The sequence below is a fragment of the Pongo pygmaeus genome, chromosome 1 (genome assembly GCF_028885625.2).
Source record: "Pongo pygmaeus isolate AG05252 chromosome 1, NHGRI_mPonPyg2-v2.0_pri, whole genome shotgun sequence".
Classification (NCBI taxonomy): domain Eukaryota; kingdom Metazoa; phylum Chordata; class Mammalia; order Primates; family Hominidae; genus Pongo; species Pongo pygmaeus.
The window spans coordinates 125,634,959-125,652,670 of record NC_072373.2 but is presented as its reverse complement, the minus strand read 5'-3'; the positions used below and the strand labels follow the sequence as shown (position 1 = coordinate 125,652,670).

General features: G+C 34.1%; 1 protein-coding gene across 1 annotated transcript in view; it reads left to right on the top strand.

The window, feature by feature from the left end:
• LOC129037144 (THAP domain-containing protein 3-like) overlaps positions 1–15,610 on the top strand; it is a 58,081-nt gene extending 42,471 nt beyond the window's left edge. Inside the window, 2 exon segments of the mRNA XM_063669534.1 lie at positions 13,636–13,739; positions 14,998–15,610. The gene's annotated coding sequence lies outside the window, so the exon portion shown is untranslated.
• The last annotated feature ends 2,102 nt before the right edge of the window (positions 15,611–17,712 follow it).

Genomic DNA, 17,712 nt, shown 5'->3' with positions numbered 1-17,712 from the left:
GGAACATCACACACCGGGGCCTGTTGTGGGGTGGGGGGAGGGGGGAAGGATAGCATTAGAAGGTATACCTAATGTTAAATGGCGAGTTAATGGGTGCAGCACACCAACATGGCACATGTATATATATGTAACAAACCTGCACGTTGTGCACATGTACCCTAAAACTTAAAGTATAATTAAAAAAAAGAGAACAATCCATTATTTTATGCTTAGAAAAATGTGTGTGTGTGTGTCTGTGTGTGTGTGTGTGTGTGGTGTTAGGAAATATTCTGTGCAAATAAAGTTGGAACCTGAAAGTCAAGTGGACACAAGAGAGCATCAACATCAGAGGAAACTGTAGGGGAACATAAATGGTAAACAGTACGTTAGGTCATGTATGTATACCATGAATATGAAGTATTTCACAGGTAATGGGATCATAAAGGGTCTTATATTAAGCTCTCAATACTTTACCTGGAAACTTTATCCTGGAGTTGTCAAGAGGCAGTTATATATTTATGTTTTGTTTAACTAGGACAGAGACATTATTTTGCATTTTGCAAAGCAATCACTTTGGTGGTGGTTATTGGATGGGTTAGAGGCACAAAGTCTGGCTTAGGTGAGGAATGATGTGAGAGTTTCATATAGGGGTAATGAACAAGGAAAAATAAAGTAAAATCAACAAATCTTTCTAACTGTTATGATTTGATAGAAAATGGTGAGTCAAATAGGACATCTGATTTTGATTTGGCCAAATGAATAAGTGATTACATTATTCACAAATAGTGGGACCATCCATTGGTTTACCTAGGACAGTCCAAATTCATATGCACTGCCCCAGTATATATGTTTATGTGCATTGACCTTTTTCACTCTTATGTGTGTCTTGTTCTGGTCATTAAATTATTTATAGAGACCAAAAGCACAGAAGGTGAAATGGATTTTAGAGAGAAAATACTAAATTATTTTAGGATATATTGAGTTTAAAGTATTTATGCAACAATCAATTATACGTAACTATACTAATCTGATTAAATATTTCAAAATTCTGTAATTCATTTGCCTACGTTGACTAGATTAGTTGATTAGCATTCTGAATGAGGAATTTGGTCTTGAAGTGAAATTGTTTGATTTGCTTATTCCTTCACTACTGACCGCATCCTTAATCCTAACCAACTCTCTTGTAAATATACACACTCACAAGGGGTCTTGGGTTAAAATACATGATCAGCACCATTCTATTACAATTCTTGGAGTGAAATCTAACAAACTAAAGTCCTAAGAGTGGTGGTCAATGGTTGCTTTTGTATGTGAACATAAATTTTATGTGCAGTGAGCATTTTTTCTAAACCAAAACCTTAGATATTTGGTCCAATAAAAAATGTTCTGTGATGTTTATCTCTACAAAAGGCAGAAAATGAATTAGATTATAGCTATTAAAATACTCCAGTTTATGGAATTTTAATGATTTTTATAAATCAACAGTCAAAATATTTGAAAAATATATTTTTCTAAAAAGTGCCGGAAGTATAGTCACCATAAGTTTGAGGATAATTTGAGAAGTATTCTTTTCTAATTATATTAATTAATTAATACCTGTGATGTAAATGATACTCAAACTCTCACTTCAATTTTCCTGTTTCACATTTCACACTGAATATCTTCCACAAAATATAAAATGTAGCACATTAATTTTAAAAAAATATATCTTTTTTCATGAATTGAAATAAAAATATTTTCTTTAGTCAAATTTCCTGTTATTTTATGTATGTATATTCCTTAGGGGCACAATAACACATTAAATCAGAATATCTTGAAAAAATATTATTCCTCTTTCAAATCCATTGTTCAATTTTGGGATATACGTATTAGCAGCAACTGTTTACTTCGCAATTTTATAAATGCTTCTGCTATTTTTCAACACAATAGTTGCCCAAAAGTAGAACTTTGATACAGTTTGATAAACCGTGAAATAATTTTAAAAACACAAATGCTTAAACATCATTTCTAATTTTTGTAATGTCCCAAATCACTCTCTTTAAAATCTAGGTGATTATTCCAATAAAAAAATAGACACTCTGGAAAATGATATTTAGTGTTCATCTACACCTCTAAATTATTGTTAATCAAATAGTGAACAGACACGGAATAAAGTGAGTTTTAGTGGTGTATTACAAAAATAATAGCTTAAGCATTTTTAGTTCTATAAAGAATAATAGTGAGGTTTTACACTATAATTGATGGTGGAGAGCTTACATATGGGAGTGTAAGGTTAAAACATTTTCCAGTTCAAGAATCCATGAAGAGAGAACATAATAATTTATTTACTTAAAGGAATGAATTTACAAACTGATTCCATTGAGGATCTAATAACAAAACTGGTAGGTAGATGGTGGATTGTTATATAAATCTACACACATGTATTAAAAAAAATCAGAGATGGAGAATGAGAGAGAAGGTGTAAGAAGGCAGAGTGAGTTGATCCAAAGAAAGAGGTGTAGTGAACATTATGAGAAAAGCCAAGACAATAAGGACAGGAAGAACTCAGAGACCCAGTGGGACAGATTTGGGTCTGGAGAAGAGTGGGAAAAACACAAAAATTGTTGCTAAAGTGAGATTCCACAAAGTAAAGTAGGGGAAGAACCTGAGAATAAGTGGTCACATTTTTAATGTGGGCATTATTCTAGCTAGGATGATGAAATAAAATACCTGAAGCCAAATAGAGTCCTCCAAAGGGTTATATGGTTTGAAACTACACTTTCTTTAGCAATTGTTAGTTTAGTCTCTGTTTAGATGACTATTACAAGAAAGACACATGCGTAGCACATGCAGAGCTGTTCCTACTCCCTATTCTATGGCAAACATAAATAATACATTAGGGCCCTTTTCCACCTAAAGCCTGAACGTGGTCTTACAACTCTCCTCGTTACAGTGCTTCAGAAAGCACTTGCCAACTAAAGTTGGCACATGACCAAAAATCTAGTTTGTCTGTGTTGAATCTGTAAGATTGTACTAATCAGAGTGACATAAAATCATAAAATAATATGAGTAGAAAAGGCATCAAATGACATTGGGTTCAATTCTCAATCACAGTAGGTGAATCTTTGCATTATAATCTTCCTAAATTTTGATCTACAATGTGATTGAAAATAGAACCACTGGGAGAGCTTTTTAAAAGCAAGGCAAATTGTTAGGTTTAACATTTGGACATTTTGTTGCTCAACCCACTTCCTAAGATGAGGATTATGGGCTGAATTGTCCTCCCCCACAAAAAAAAATCATGTATTAAAACCCTAACCCACATTACCTTAGAATGTGACTGTATTTAGAGATAGGGCTGTAAAGAGGTAAGGATGTTAAAACAGGCTCATTAGGGTCAACCTTAATTCAATATGACTGGTGTTCTAATAAGAAGAGATAAGGACAGAGGCAAGAGATAACACAAACCACGAATAGGAAAACCAGCATCTTCTGGTTTGTTTTAAAATACGAAGGATAACCTGACACCCAGTGCAACACAGAGACATATTTTAGACACACATAAACACAATTTTTAGATTCTACCTATCTTATAACGGCAATCCACGTCACTCGGATAGTAACATTTTGGCTTTTGAGTCATCTATTATGCTTGTTTTCTTGCTAAAGACGTGCTCAGCTTTCAAAACTCAGATCAGCTATTACCTTGTTTTAAAGCATTTTCCAATTCTCCTTGTAACGACCACATATTTCTGTGTAAAGCTCTGTATGTATTGTTTCACATTTGATATCTTTTTGTCTCTATTTGTTTGCATGACTGAATTTTTTTTTTTACTAGACCATAAGTTTCTTGAGTACAAGAACTTACTCATCTTTATATCTTCAGTGTTTACCACTGTTTTTGGCAAATAAGTATTCAGTAAATATGAATTGAATTAAAGAATAAACCTATTTGAAACATGTTATCTAAATCTAATAGTTTTATGAATGTTTTTTGCAGGGTTCAGACAACTGAAGAAGGTGTGTGCTTGCAACCTAAAAATTTGTTAATTTCACCTAAATGTTAATAGGTGAAGCTGAGCTATTAGAAATTATACTATATAGTATAATACATATGGACCATATCTCATTATCTTTGTGCCTCAGTGCCTACCACAGAAGGAGTAGGCAATTCATACTTTTTAAATAAGTAGATAAATGATAAATAAAAGATGATTAATGTGTTCATTTATTGCCAACAAAATAAAACATCTGAGGCATTGACTTAGATAATATAAAGTATTACTTTTCTGAAAGTACTGAGAGTATTAAATATAAAATATTATGTATCTCATTGAGTTTTTAAAGTAAAGTCTGATGGGATGTAATAAAATAGTTTCCTTAAACTATTTTACACTTAGTACATGAAGTGAAAGAAAAATAATGCACCCATGCAGATACTAATTGTGTCTTCCTGGAGTAGCTAGAGTTTTGGGCCAAGATTGAGAGAAACAGCAGTGTCACAACTAAATGCATACAAGAGCAATTTAATGAAGACATATTTCATATTTCTGATCACTGATGTTAAACTTTCACATTGGTCCTAAGATTTAAAATATACAATTTAGAACAAAATATATAATTTATAACAAAATATATGAATAAGTGAATTATAATATTTTTATAGCTATATAATATATTATCAGCTTAGGGGAACAGAAAATACATTATTAACCCAGTTTTATAAGTTACATTAATTTTTATTTAGTTTATTTTAGATTTTTTATTCTAAAATAAATTCAGAGTTATAAAAAGTTGCAAAAATTTCATAGGATTCTTATATATCTGACATCCAGTTTCCCAAAATGTTAATATCTCTCATAAAATGATTACTGCTACAGTACTATTAAATAATCTACGGGCTTTTTTGAAAATCATTAATTGTTCCAGGATCCAATCCAAGATCACATATTGCACTTAGTTTTCATGCCTGTCTAGCTTCCTTTAATCTGGGACAGTTCTTTAAATTGAAGGCATTTCTATCTGTGATGAAAGAGTGAAAAAAAAAATTGTCCCTGAAAAGGCATGTGATATTATCATAATTTTCAGAGCATTAATTCTCTTCATGTATTAGGATCTGAAAACTTGTGAAATTGTGGTTAATTGCTTTCCCCCCCTAAAAATAACTTATTTCAGATAGATGATATCCAAAGTAACTAAATCATTTCAAGGACATGAGTTTGGCCACTAGATGACAATAGAACCCTTTTCTATTTGGCAGGATTTTTTTTTTTTAGTTTTGTTCAGATTTCCAGTTTAAGAATCACTACCAGTGGTGTCTTAACCAAAGGTTTTACAATATTCTGATACTGTTTGGAGATATATGAAAATCTTAGCAATGACATCTTATGCTAGAAGATTGAACATTGTACAAATCACAGTCTTATAATTATCTGTTTACCTGTCTCTTCCACTATACTGTGAGGTACTTAGAGTACCTAGTATCCTGATTTATTCCTATGTTCATAGTAAGAGCATACCATGCTACAACCAATATATTTTTTCAGTATGTATGTGTGTGTGTATATATAAACATATATATATATACACACATATATAGACATATATATATACAGTTTATTCCTCTGGTTTTTGAGAGAACTAAGAATTATTTTTAAATTTGCTTTTTAAAGACTGATTTGGGGTCAGTTTCACTGGAAAACAACACTTAGCAATTATGCAGTATTAATTAGCATTACTAAACTTTTTTGTTTGACTCACCGTATCCTTCTTAGTTATCTTTCAGTCAAAAGTGACAATATAATCCAGGTTTAGACCAATTAATTGGAACTAGAAGTATGCTGTGGACTTCCTGCAGACTTTTGCTGTTTTCCTATAGATGCTGTCTCTTTTCCTTTCCTTTATCTTCCACTGAAACAAATACATTATTACTCATTTATAATGGGTTGTGCAGTAGGCATCTTAGGATCATGAGAGGCACTCTCAAGGGACAGCGGAAGACAATAGCAAAGTTGTAGGTCCACATTCAATGAGCTGCCAAAGAAACAACAGCAGTTGCCTACATCTAGAATATATGTATATGAGAAAAATTAGCCTTATATATTTGTGCCACTGTATCTTCACTCTATGTTACTTAAAGCTTGATTCATTTCTAATGATGGATACAAATTTCATGTGTAATTTGGAAGGAGGAGCTGTTACTCTTTTAACCAGACTTCAGATTCTACAAGGGCAGGCATCATGTTTATCTTTGCTTTGTATTAACTTTCTAGTGACTAATACAGGGCCTCATACAAATTAGAAGGCTAATAAATATTTGCTAAATAAATGTATAAATGATTGAGTTATGAATTCTGTAGGCATAGCTTATTTTAAATTGAAATATTCTTTTTGAAATGGTCATCCTTACTCGGAAAAAACAAACAAAAAGGTAATGAATTTTTCAGAAATCAAAAGAAATTTCAAAAATTAATCAGAAATGATACCTGCTTTTTAATTATTCCTGCACATGAACTTTACTTTAGGCTTGCCGGGTTTCTACAACCTATTTCTTGATTAATTGTTTGCCCTTTATTCTGACTGAATGATCTTCAGCAAATATCCCTCATCATCCCAGTGAATATCCCAGTGAATATCCCTCATCATCTCTAAGCTAATAATAACATATATCTGACTTTATGGCTTAATATGATGCTATTATAAAAGTCCAAATCATCTAAGGTTATTAAATATTCAGCTGCTTAAAAATTGGTAAGATTTTGTTATATTCATTACAGAAATGCTTAGCACCTGAGGAATTATTAGGTTAGGCTGGTATGGGAAGTTTTGAGATAGATCTTGCTCTGTTTTGTATTAGGGTCATGGAAGCAGCAGAAAATAAAACTAGAAGGAATATTTATCATTAATTAATTTGTTCTCTTATTCTTTTAATATGTATTTTATTTTATGAAATGTATACTGTTTTATTGTCCATAAGTTAATTGAGAAATCGGTGTCATTAAAAACTTTGGGTCACGTCTGGTGGCTCATGCCTGTAATCTCAGCACTTTGGGAGACAGAGGTAGGAGGATCCCTTGAGGCTAGGAGTTTGAGACAAGTCCAGGCAACATAGCTAGACCTCACCTCTACAAAAAGTAAAAAATTAGATGGGCATGGTGGCATATGCCTGTAATCCCAGGTACTCAGGAGTCTAAGGGGAGAGGATTGCCTGAACCCAGGAGTTTGAGGCTGCAATGAGCTATGATCACACCACTGCACTCTAGTCTGAGTGACACAGTGAGTCCTTGTGTCACATTAAAAAAAAAATTAAAGAAAAAACTTTAAAGTTAAGCAAGGGAGGCAGATGAATAAGCCATGGTAATATTGGGAGATGGCAATACAAAGTTCACATTGAGCTAAGAATTTTTTTATTTATTTATTTTTTCTGGGCAGCAGCAACTAAGAGCCTAAGGAAGATCTGACGGTAGAACTGTAGAACAACTTCGATGTTGTTCTGGTTGTTAGTTAATGCTAGTAAAGCCAAACTATGAGAGGATATGGGGAGGCTAGACATTGAGCCTAACAGGTGGACCAAGAAGCAAGAAGTTGTGTAAAAATACAGAAAATATAGGCCAATTTAAGGTTAGGAAGCAATTTACATGAATTGTTGGTAGACAGAAATAGCTCACATTGGAACTGCTTGATGGGGCTTTTTATCCTACTACCTCTGATCTTTAAGGAATATTGAGAACCATCTAGTTGCATTTAGAGTGAATGTAACAGCTTTTGTTTCTCCTCTTAGATAAAAGAATCTCATAAAAATAAATCATAATGAACATCATTCCTAGAATCTGTGGTCCTCTGTCACTTAAATACAATGATTTATTTTTCTAAATTACTAAACTTTTTTTCTAAGAAATTTTAGATTTACAAATAAAGGAAGCAGAAAGTACACAGTTCCTTTATATCCCTTCATTTCCCAAGCCCACAGTTTCTCCTATTATTAACACTTTGCATTAGTGTGGTACATTTATTATAATATATGAATCAATATCAATGCATTATTATTAACTGACATCTTTTTTACACTGAGGCTCACTCTTTGTGTTGTACATTCTATAGGTTTTGACATATGTAATGACATATACCCACCATTATCATGTCAGACATAATAGTTTCTCTACCCTGAAAATCCCCCAGGCTCTGCCTCTTCATCTCTTGTTCCCTCTCTAAGCCCCTGGCAATCATGAATCTTTTTTCTCTCTACATAGTTTTGCCTTTTCCAGAATGTCATATAGTTGGAATCATACAGTATTAGCTTTCTCAGATTGGCTTCTTTCACTTAGCAATATTCATTTAAGTTGCCTCCATGTCTTTTCATAGCTTGATAGCTCATTTCTTTTTAGGACTGAGTAACATTACATTTAATGAATGTATTGAAGTTTGCTCATCCATTTACTCATTGAAAGGATATCTTGGTTGCCTTCAAATTTTGACAATGATAAATGAAGTTACTATAAATATTTGGGCACAGGTTTTGTGTGTGGACATACATATTCAACTCATTTCAGTAAACATCAAGGAGTGTGGTCACTGGATCATATGGTAAGAGTATACCTAGCTTTTGTAAGAAACTGCCAAACTGTCTTCCAAAGTGATTGTACCATTTTGAAGTACCACCAGCAATGAATAAGGGTTCCTGTTGTTCCACATCCTTGTCAGCATTGATGTTGTCAGTGTTTTGGATTTTAGCCATTATAACAGGTGTATAACGATACATCATTGTTTTGATTTATATTTCCCTGCTGCAATATGATGTTGAATATCTCTTCATATGCTTATTTTCCATCTGTGCATTTCCTTGGGTAAGATGTCTTTTCAGATACTCTACCCATTTTTTAACTGGGTTGTTTTTCTTTATGGTTGAGTTTTAAAAGTTTTTTGTATATTTTGAATACCAGCACTTTATCAGGTATGTGTTTTGCAAATATTTTCTCCCAGTCTGTGGCTTGTCTTTTTAGTCCTTTCACAAATATTTATTTTTCAAGATAATGAAGTTGAAGATATACAATACAACAATGTTAAGCTGTATTCATAATTAGTAGAGATTTTCCATAGCAGCAAAATATTATGTGATCATAATTATTTTAGATGACTAAGAAAATTTAATAAATGATATAATATTAAATAAATCTCAAATATTCCTAGGAAAATTATCATCTATTATTTGAAATTTATGAAAAATATGTGTTTAGTGGTAGTGTTGGCTATCTGTGCTGTTAATTAATGGAGTTGAAAGAAATGAGATGCTTTCAGGCTTTATTAGACATAATGTGTCTATAAATAGCAAATGTTTTACAGCAATGAACTCTTCCATGTTGTTAAATATATACAAAGGATACAGAGGCTTCCAAGTTTTTCATAGTAAGCATTATGCATAAGCTTAGGTATCATAAACTACTTATTGATAAGCAGCCTATATTTATCAAAAATATGATACTTGATAATGTAAAAAAAGAAGTAATTCAACTTAATTTGTACTAACTAGTCAAATTATGTTAATTTTGATCAAGTAAGTGAGAATACTACTATATTGGGATTCCCAATTGCAAGCAAACTAACTCAGCCTGATTTAAGTAAAACAAACTTATTTTGATGTATTTATAGCTTGTGTGACAGAGGCGAATAACTTTTGAAAAGATGTACTTTTCATATATCAAATAGGATTGTTGCTGAGGAATTGTTGCAACCTATGGACTACAAGTATATTTTCCTTCACCTGTGAGTTCATGTGTGTTTGGTGTCTGAGTCTTACCAAGGAGAATGCACAGGAGACAGGATTTTTTTTTTTTTTTTAAAGTAGAGTAACTTTTCTATGCCATCTTTTCTCTTGCTCTAACCACAAATGTTGAAGAAGTCCTAGAGGTTTAGAATGAAAACAGCCTGAGTCATCCACTACCAAAACACCCTCTAAAGTTGTTAAATTGATAAGAAAGGAACTTCCATGCTTTAGGCTACTGAAATTGTGCTGATTGATTACAACAACTGCCATAGTTACCTTAACTGGTAAATTCACAGATTTGTTGGAATCCTGATCAAACTGGAAAACTGGCAGTAACCATGGAAAAGTCAAAGACAAAATGACAGCCAAATCACACTGGTAAATAAGTGAAGACACGTCTATTTTCACAGCTGAACACTGGAAATTGTAAATTTGATTGCCACTGGCATTGGACGCTGGAACTGCTTCTCTTTTTACTGACTCTACCATACCGGGATACTTCGAAGTTGCTGTAGTCTCTGCAATATTGAGTGTTGGAAGGTGCTAGAAAATGAGTGTCTGTCCTTTTTGTCTTTTATACTGGAAGGCAATCACCTAGACCTATGCTGGAGAGTCATCCTACAAGGTCATTCAAATGTATAATAAACTGGCATGTGTATTAGTTACTTATTACAGTACAATAAGTTAATCACAAATATGAATGACTAAAACAAAAAATGTTTAGTATCTTGCAGTTTCTCTGGTCAGGAATGTATTGACAGCTTAACTGAGTGGTTCTAGCTCAAGGTCTTTCATGAAGGACCTGGTAGGGGCTTCAGGCATCTGCTGTCTTGACAGGAGCTGGGGAATTTGCTTACACAGTGACCCACTCACATGGCCATTGGAAGGAGGCACCAATTTCCTGCCACATGGGCCTCTTCGTAGGACTACATTTGTGTTATCATGATGTAGCAGGTGGCTTCTCCAGCGTGAGTAACGTAAGAGGGAGGAAGACAGGCAGAAGCCACGATCTTTGTTATAACTTAGCCTCATAAACTACATGTCATCACTTCTGTCGTATTTATTGATCACATAAAGCAACAATGATATAAAGAAGAAGAGTAGAGTTTATTTCATCACTTACATTTCAATTTTGACTACTCAATTTTAATCATAGAGTCTACAATAGGGGTTTATTTTATTAATCCAAGTAGTACCAACTATTACTCTGAGTTTGTTTAATTAATATCCCTATTAATTCCTGGGGTTTCAGTCCACTTTGGGAAGAGACTAGCTTGTTTTCATATCTTAAAAGTGAGTAATATCAGCATTGTTGGTAATTCTATACCTTCATATTCCCAAAGTAGTATCAAGCAAATACATGGTAAGAATGAGGATGAGAAGTTGATGCTGTTCAGTTATCTGGATAGCAGGCTAAGCATATTACTAAGATGCCAATGCCTAAAGGTAGGAAAATATGTAAATATGCTGAATATTAAAAAAACATGATGGATGTTCAGGACCAGGTGGTGACCCTGAGGGTTTACCCATCCCTCAAGGAAGGTGTGTATACTGGGAAAATGCAAGTAGAGAAAAGAGTATATGAGGTTGAAGCAGAGTGGACAAGAAAGTGTTGCAGGATAAAACAGCCAAAGGGGATGGCGGGTAAGATTATGTAGGGTTTATAGGCAAGGTTGAATTTTACTTTTATCTGACAGGGATTTGAGTAAGTGATAGATTTTTTAAAAAATGTTTTAGGGGATAAGGGTTATATGCAGAGATGTTGAAAAAGAGGTCAATGCAATAATCAAGGCAAGAAGTTATGGCCACTTAAATTGTAATAAAATTTTGGAATTGGTGAGGAGGAGTTAGATACGGGACATATTTTGAAGATAGAGTCAGCATAATTTGCTTCCAAATTGTATGTGGGTATGAGAGAAATATAACCTGTGGATGAGATCAGTAGTTTGGCCTAAGCTCCTGAAATACAGGAAGATTTTAGGAGAATTGTTTTTCTTTTACCAGTGGTAGGGAGAACCAAGAAATTGGCTCTGGACCTGGTTAAATTTTAATGGTAAACTAAACATAGATGAAGATGTTGATATTTATTTGATTTGATATTCCAAACCTGAGCATTCTGAAGTTTTGAGGTCTAGGAAAGGATGAAGAAACACAAAGGAGACCGGGAATGAGTACTGTAGCAGGTAGAATAATCCAGGCAGGGTGGTGTTTTAGAAGCCAATTGTGGAAAGTGAGTCAAAACCACAAATGATCAGATTGTGCTGATGGGTTGAGTGCCATGACAACTGAACAGTGACCATTGGATTCAGTCACATTGTTGTCATTCATGATCTTGACAAGCTTTCTTTCAGAAAAGTACAGAGACTGAAATCCTATTGACATGAGAACAAAAAGAATGGGAGGAGATGAATAGAAAATAAAATGAGTTAATCAATGATAGTGAAAACAATGATGCCTGTAGAGGGATGTAGGGTCAAATATATGTTTTTCCAAAAGGAAGACTCTTTAAACCCAAAGGCCATGTTGAAGTGCCCAGTACGTTAGTTAGTTTGTGCAGTTGAGACTCCTACTTTACTACTTACTTTACCCTTTCTTGCTTTTCATTGCAGGATAGTTTGCACATGTCTGAATTTTTATTGTAAGAAGCTGAGACAGAGATAAATAAGATGAAGATTGATATTATTGATACAAAAATCTGCAGCTATACTCAGAAAACTCAGAACTTCATGGCAACTTTTTTTTTAATTAAAATACAGTTCTTAAGGTTTCAAAGTTTTATTTCTGTTTTTGTCAAATAAAACTGTTCTTTCCGAGAACAATAGTTAGAGGAAGAAACAAATTCTATGGACCTCTGGTACAATTTCCCAATCTGTGAGCTACCAGACCTGAGTGTTTTGGTAAGAGGTCCACAAAATCAAATATAACATTCCATTGTCTGCAGACCAGTTAATGAATGCATAGTATTTTAATGTATGTCATATGTACAAATACAAAAATATCCTCCAAAATGGGAAGATTGGGAACACAAATTAGAGCCATCAAAAATGCACATTTTTCCAATTCCAGGTGACTGATTAATTTGTAAATGGATTCAACCATACTCTTTGGGTTTCAATTTTGTACAAAGCAATGCACACAAATACAAATGTATCAACCAACAATTAGGATGTACATTTTGTGTCTTAAATATCCTGTCATTGATATTTGAGTGGAGTTTTATTGGAATCCAATTGTATCTACTTTCTGCAGGAGACAAATTAGTTCATACCTTATCTTGACTTATAGAGGAATTACTTTTTCAACAGTTTGGAGAAGTGCACAATTTACCATTCCTTCTGACCTGTATTATCTTACTTTTATGGTGAATAATAGCAACAAGATATTTTGATCAGAAAAATCCTGGTATTTACTACTGAGGTAGTGGTGAAATAAAATGACAAACATTCCTTATCTGATAAAAATATATGCAAATCAGCTTTTGTCTTAACCAGTAGAATAATAAGAAATAGATTATTTCCCTTCTCCATTTTCTGTAGCCTTATATTTGTTTACCTATGCATGATGAAAAGCAGATTACTTTCTGATTACACTGAAGGGTTATTCATGTTATTTGGGATATTATATTTTTAGGATTATGTATTACATTTTATTGTAAAAATGTATGCTGTAGTCTTATGGAATAATAAAGTAATGACTATGTCATAAAGAAATAATGTAAACATTGACTTAATTTCTTGGCAATACCTTATAACAAGTATTTCTTATGGCTTACAGGAAAATTAGTCATTTCTGCACTTAATTTATTGTTTAACTCATTACAATTTCAATTTATTTCTTAGCATCCCGCTACCTAAATAGCTTTTAATAAAGTTGCCTATTATCTCAAGAGTCTCTTTTTTTCTCTGATTTTATTTTAGGTTTTACTGTTCAGAAAATCTGTCTGGCATTTTACACTTTACTACACAACTTATCCTTCTCAAGACTCTCTCCGTACCTGGCTTTTGGGACACTGCAGCTTCAGGTTTGCCTACTTTTCTGAGCCATCTTCCATCCCTGCTTTCATTTCTCCCTCCCTCCTTTCCTTCCTATCTGTCTTTCTTATTTATTCATTCATTCATTCATTCATTCATTCATTTTTGGCTACTCTTTCTTATCCTGATCCTTCTATGCTTTTATTCTAAAGCTTTTGCATTTGCTGGTTTTTTAAAACTTTATTAGTGTTTCTTAATTTTAACTTCACATAGCAATCACCAGGTGAGTTTTTCTAACACAGCAACACCTGGCCTCAACCACAGAAATGTTGTTTATGGGGGGAATCCTGGGTATTTTATTTTTTTAAAAAAAGCTTCCTAGGTAACTTTAAACTGTAGACAGATTTGAGAACCACTACTATTTACATTTTCCTAGAGTGATCTCATCCACTCATAAAACTTCAACTAGCTACTTTACACAGATTTATAAATATGTATCAGTAGCTCTAGCTTGTCTCCTGAGCCCTCGCCTGTTATACGTAATTGCCAGTTTGGAATCTTTCTTTTCTTCTTTCACTCATTGAATGTTTTTTAAGTGCTACCATGTGCTAGACACTGTGCTAGACATGAGGATTCAGACATGAGCTACATGTAGTTCCTGCTCTCAGGGACTTTGAGAAGCACAGTATATGGAATAAAGACAATAGACAACTAAATGTTACGGTCTCATAGTCTAGACAGAGGTAAGAAGAGGAGGATATAGGACATGAATATAAGCCAGATTAGGGCAGATGTTTATAATTTTCACGAATTTAATCCTGGATATGTATGAAAGGCAAAACATATCTTAAAAATGGAAATAAATTTCCAGGTATAAAAGATATGGCATGGAGAGAGAGAAGATAAATCTCAGGAATGGGCACAAAGAAAACTAGGGTGGAATTGGGGCAGCACCCATTGAGGCTTCTCCTTCAGAGCTTCTTCCTATTAATGATTTCCTAGTGAAATACTTTTATGTCTATACTTCATAGAACAAATTTATCTGTCAGTGAAAGAATTTTGGTCAAAATTTATATTTATGCCCTCAAATGCAAAACAATATATTGAAAATCTCATTACTTTCCAAAACAATTGGTAAAATGTCGGATTCATGTGTAGATGTTCAAAAACTCACATTGACTATCAGCAATAGGGACATGCATCTCCATTGCTACTGGTGCTGTTAGAAGAGTCACATTCCCATACCCTATTTGTTCCTCTCTCTGGATACTTTGTCATCATCCTGAATTTTTTTTTTTTCATTTTTAGCTTTTGTTCTTGCCTACAGTCATGTAATGAGCAACAAAAATTAAAACAAACAAAAAAATGGAAAGAATGTTCACACAAAAGGTAACAAGGGGTTTGATGAAGGTGATTACATTTGAAACACGACAAGTATATACAAAGAAAATGACTAGGAAGAATACAAGCAAAGATGCATTTTGCAATTCGTGCATATTGGAGCACTGACCACCTGCCTTGCAGAGTTACTGAGCCATCTTGTCATAGAGCCCTTTGATGCACCAAAATAGTGGAAACTGTCAGTTCCTCTGAGTCTGGTAATTAGCTGAAATTTACTCTTCAACACCCATCTATTCAGCATCATAATGTTTCATAACCAGTGACATACTGTGCCTGCTTCAAACCTACTCTCTTCTCCGTCTTTAACCTTTTAAAGCTTTTATTCTCCTTCTCACTTGAGTATAAAACTTTTTTTCAGGAAATCACCTTGCTTTTTTTTAATTAAACATTTTTTATTTTCTTTGTTCTAACAAAAATGTGTTCATTTGTGGATTTTTTGCCTTGTTGTATTGTAAATGTCAACATTTATGGCCTGGGATGCAAACACTACACATTATTGAATAAAAATCAATGGCTTATTAATAAACATATTGATTGTTTAGTAAGGAGATGAAGATATGTTTACATATCGTGCACTCTGACCCTATCAATTGTAATGAATCTAAGTTTTTTTCAAATGTTGTAGCTCCATTGTTCAGAAATTAGTGGAAGGCTTCAGCTTGATAAGTAACCCTTGGTAATTTTGTTTACTTGGAAATGAGGTCCTAGTTGATGTTCTCATGCAGTGTCTAATTTTGGGGAATGGATTACTGATGTTACCTGGAAAAGGCAATGCCTTTGTTTCATCACACCCAGAAGACAGATTCCAAGGCAGTGACCTGTTGAGATAAGATGGAAGCAGGCTCTAGATCATGGTGAATCATAGCTACTATGATAAATAATTTGTATAAAGACATCTCTGGAAAGTCTTTGAGTGATCTCAGCGATATGAATTTATTTGAACTTAGAAAGATCATTCTGCTGTCAGTATTGAAATAGGCTCAAAGGAGCAATACTGAAGACAATGAGACTAGCTAAAAGGCTGTAGAAGTAATCCAGGCAGAACATTCTGAGAATTTCACAGAAGCAAAGAAAGGGGAGTAGAGAAGCTGATGGATTTTAGAAATATAAGGAAATCAACTCAAGTGTCCAATAGGATAGCAAAGGGCATGGTGAGCATAAAATATTAATGTGCAAATGGATAACTTTCGAAGTGAAAAGGACCACTATTTTCATTGCACTGGGTAAGCACACATGAAGTGGGTGTCCTGAGGAAAGCTGGGAACTATGGCAACCACAATGATGTGTCATGGAGAATAATAATAAAAAATAATTCACAAGGGCATATATGTATCAGGTACTGTGGAAAGTCTTTTCCATAGGTCTTTTCACACAATCCAGATACCACCCCATACAGTTAAGTTCAATTCTTACTTGGCCTTTCTGCTTTTCAAGTCATTCACCTCACTATTGCAATTATTGCCCTTTCATTCTGAAATGTTGATAAAGAATCTCTCAAAATACCATCCTCAAACAAAATTAGTAATAACATCTTAAGACAGGTATAATTGATCTTCATATGGGGAAGAGGTAGGAATACGGTCACACTTTGGGAGGAATTTGTTTGATACCCACATGATCCAAGTGAGCATTTCTTGGTTTCCCCTTGCCCAATTTAATGAGAAATAGACAAGTGTAGGAATTACGCTCTGAAAAAAGCATACAGATTTTGTGCTCAGATTCTCTACTGCAAACTACCAGGAAAACAACTGAGACTAGAACTGGTGCTAGCTGAGGGTGATGGAAATCTAGAATGGATATTACGAGAGGAAGAGAAGGAATGTTATTTGTGGTCTTAAGAGTAGGCTGCCGTTGTGGGGGCTGTTGTTTTTCCAACTTATTTTCTTGGTTTCACCCAGTGGTTCATGTTCTAGACTGGTTGAAATAAGCCCATTTTACCAGTCTATACTATTGAATGCAGCTATGAAAACTGGACAGAATGTATAAAGCAACTACCTGAGATTCTGTAAAGTGAATAGTAGCAGGTAGTTTGGGGAAGAAGACCAGAATTTAGAACCTAAGGGGAGTTTACCTTTGTTTTATTTTTATGCTTGTATCTCCTCACCTCAAATCATTGTAATTTGAAGCACAGAAGGGGCCCCTGAGACACAGAGAGGAAGAGAGCCAAAGAAGCACTCTAGCAGTAGCTCAAGGAGCATGAGAAATTCCAATTTTCTATTCTCCTTTTTTCAAATTTCTTCTATCGCAGATTCCAAGCCATGCTGTTGTGGCAGCTCCAGCCTTTTCAACAGGAGTTTTGAGGAGCCAAAATTCTGAGAGGGGGAAACTTCCTGTCTGATCAGTTGAACTGCAGTTCCTTAAAGGACAGGGCTGGAGTTTTCTTCTCTGCTGGTGTTTTTCTTCTCCTACTACGTGGCCCCCAATGCAATCATAGAAATGCAGGGCAAAGTGCAGTAAATAAAGCCACACATTTCTAATTCGAAGAATAAAAGGGAGGACATTAGAAAACCAGAAAGTGTGGGAGAGATTGTCCAGAGAGGGTTGCTAGAGAAAAGCATAACCTATGAATTAGTTTATGTGGTCTTGGCCTCTCTGCTGAGCTGCACATGCGTAGATCTGATT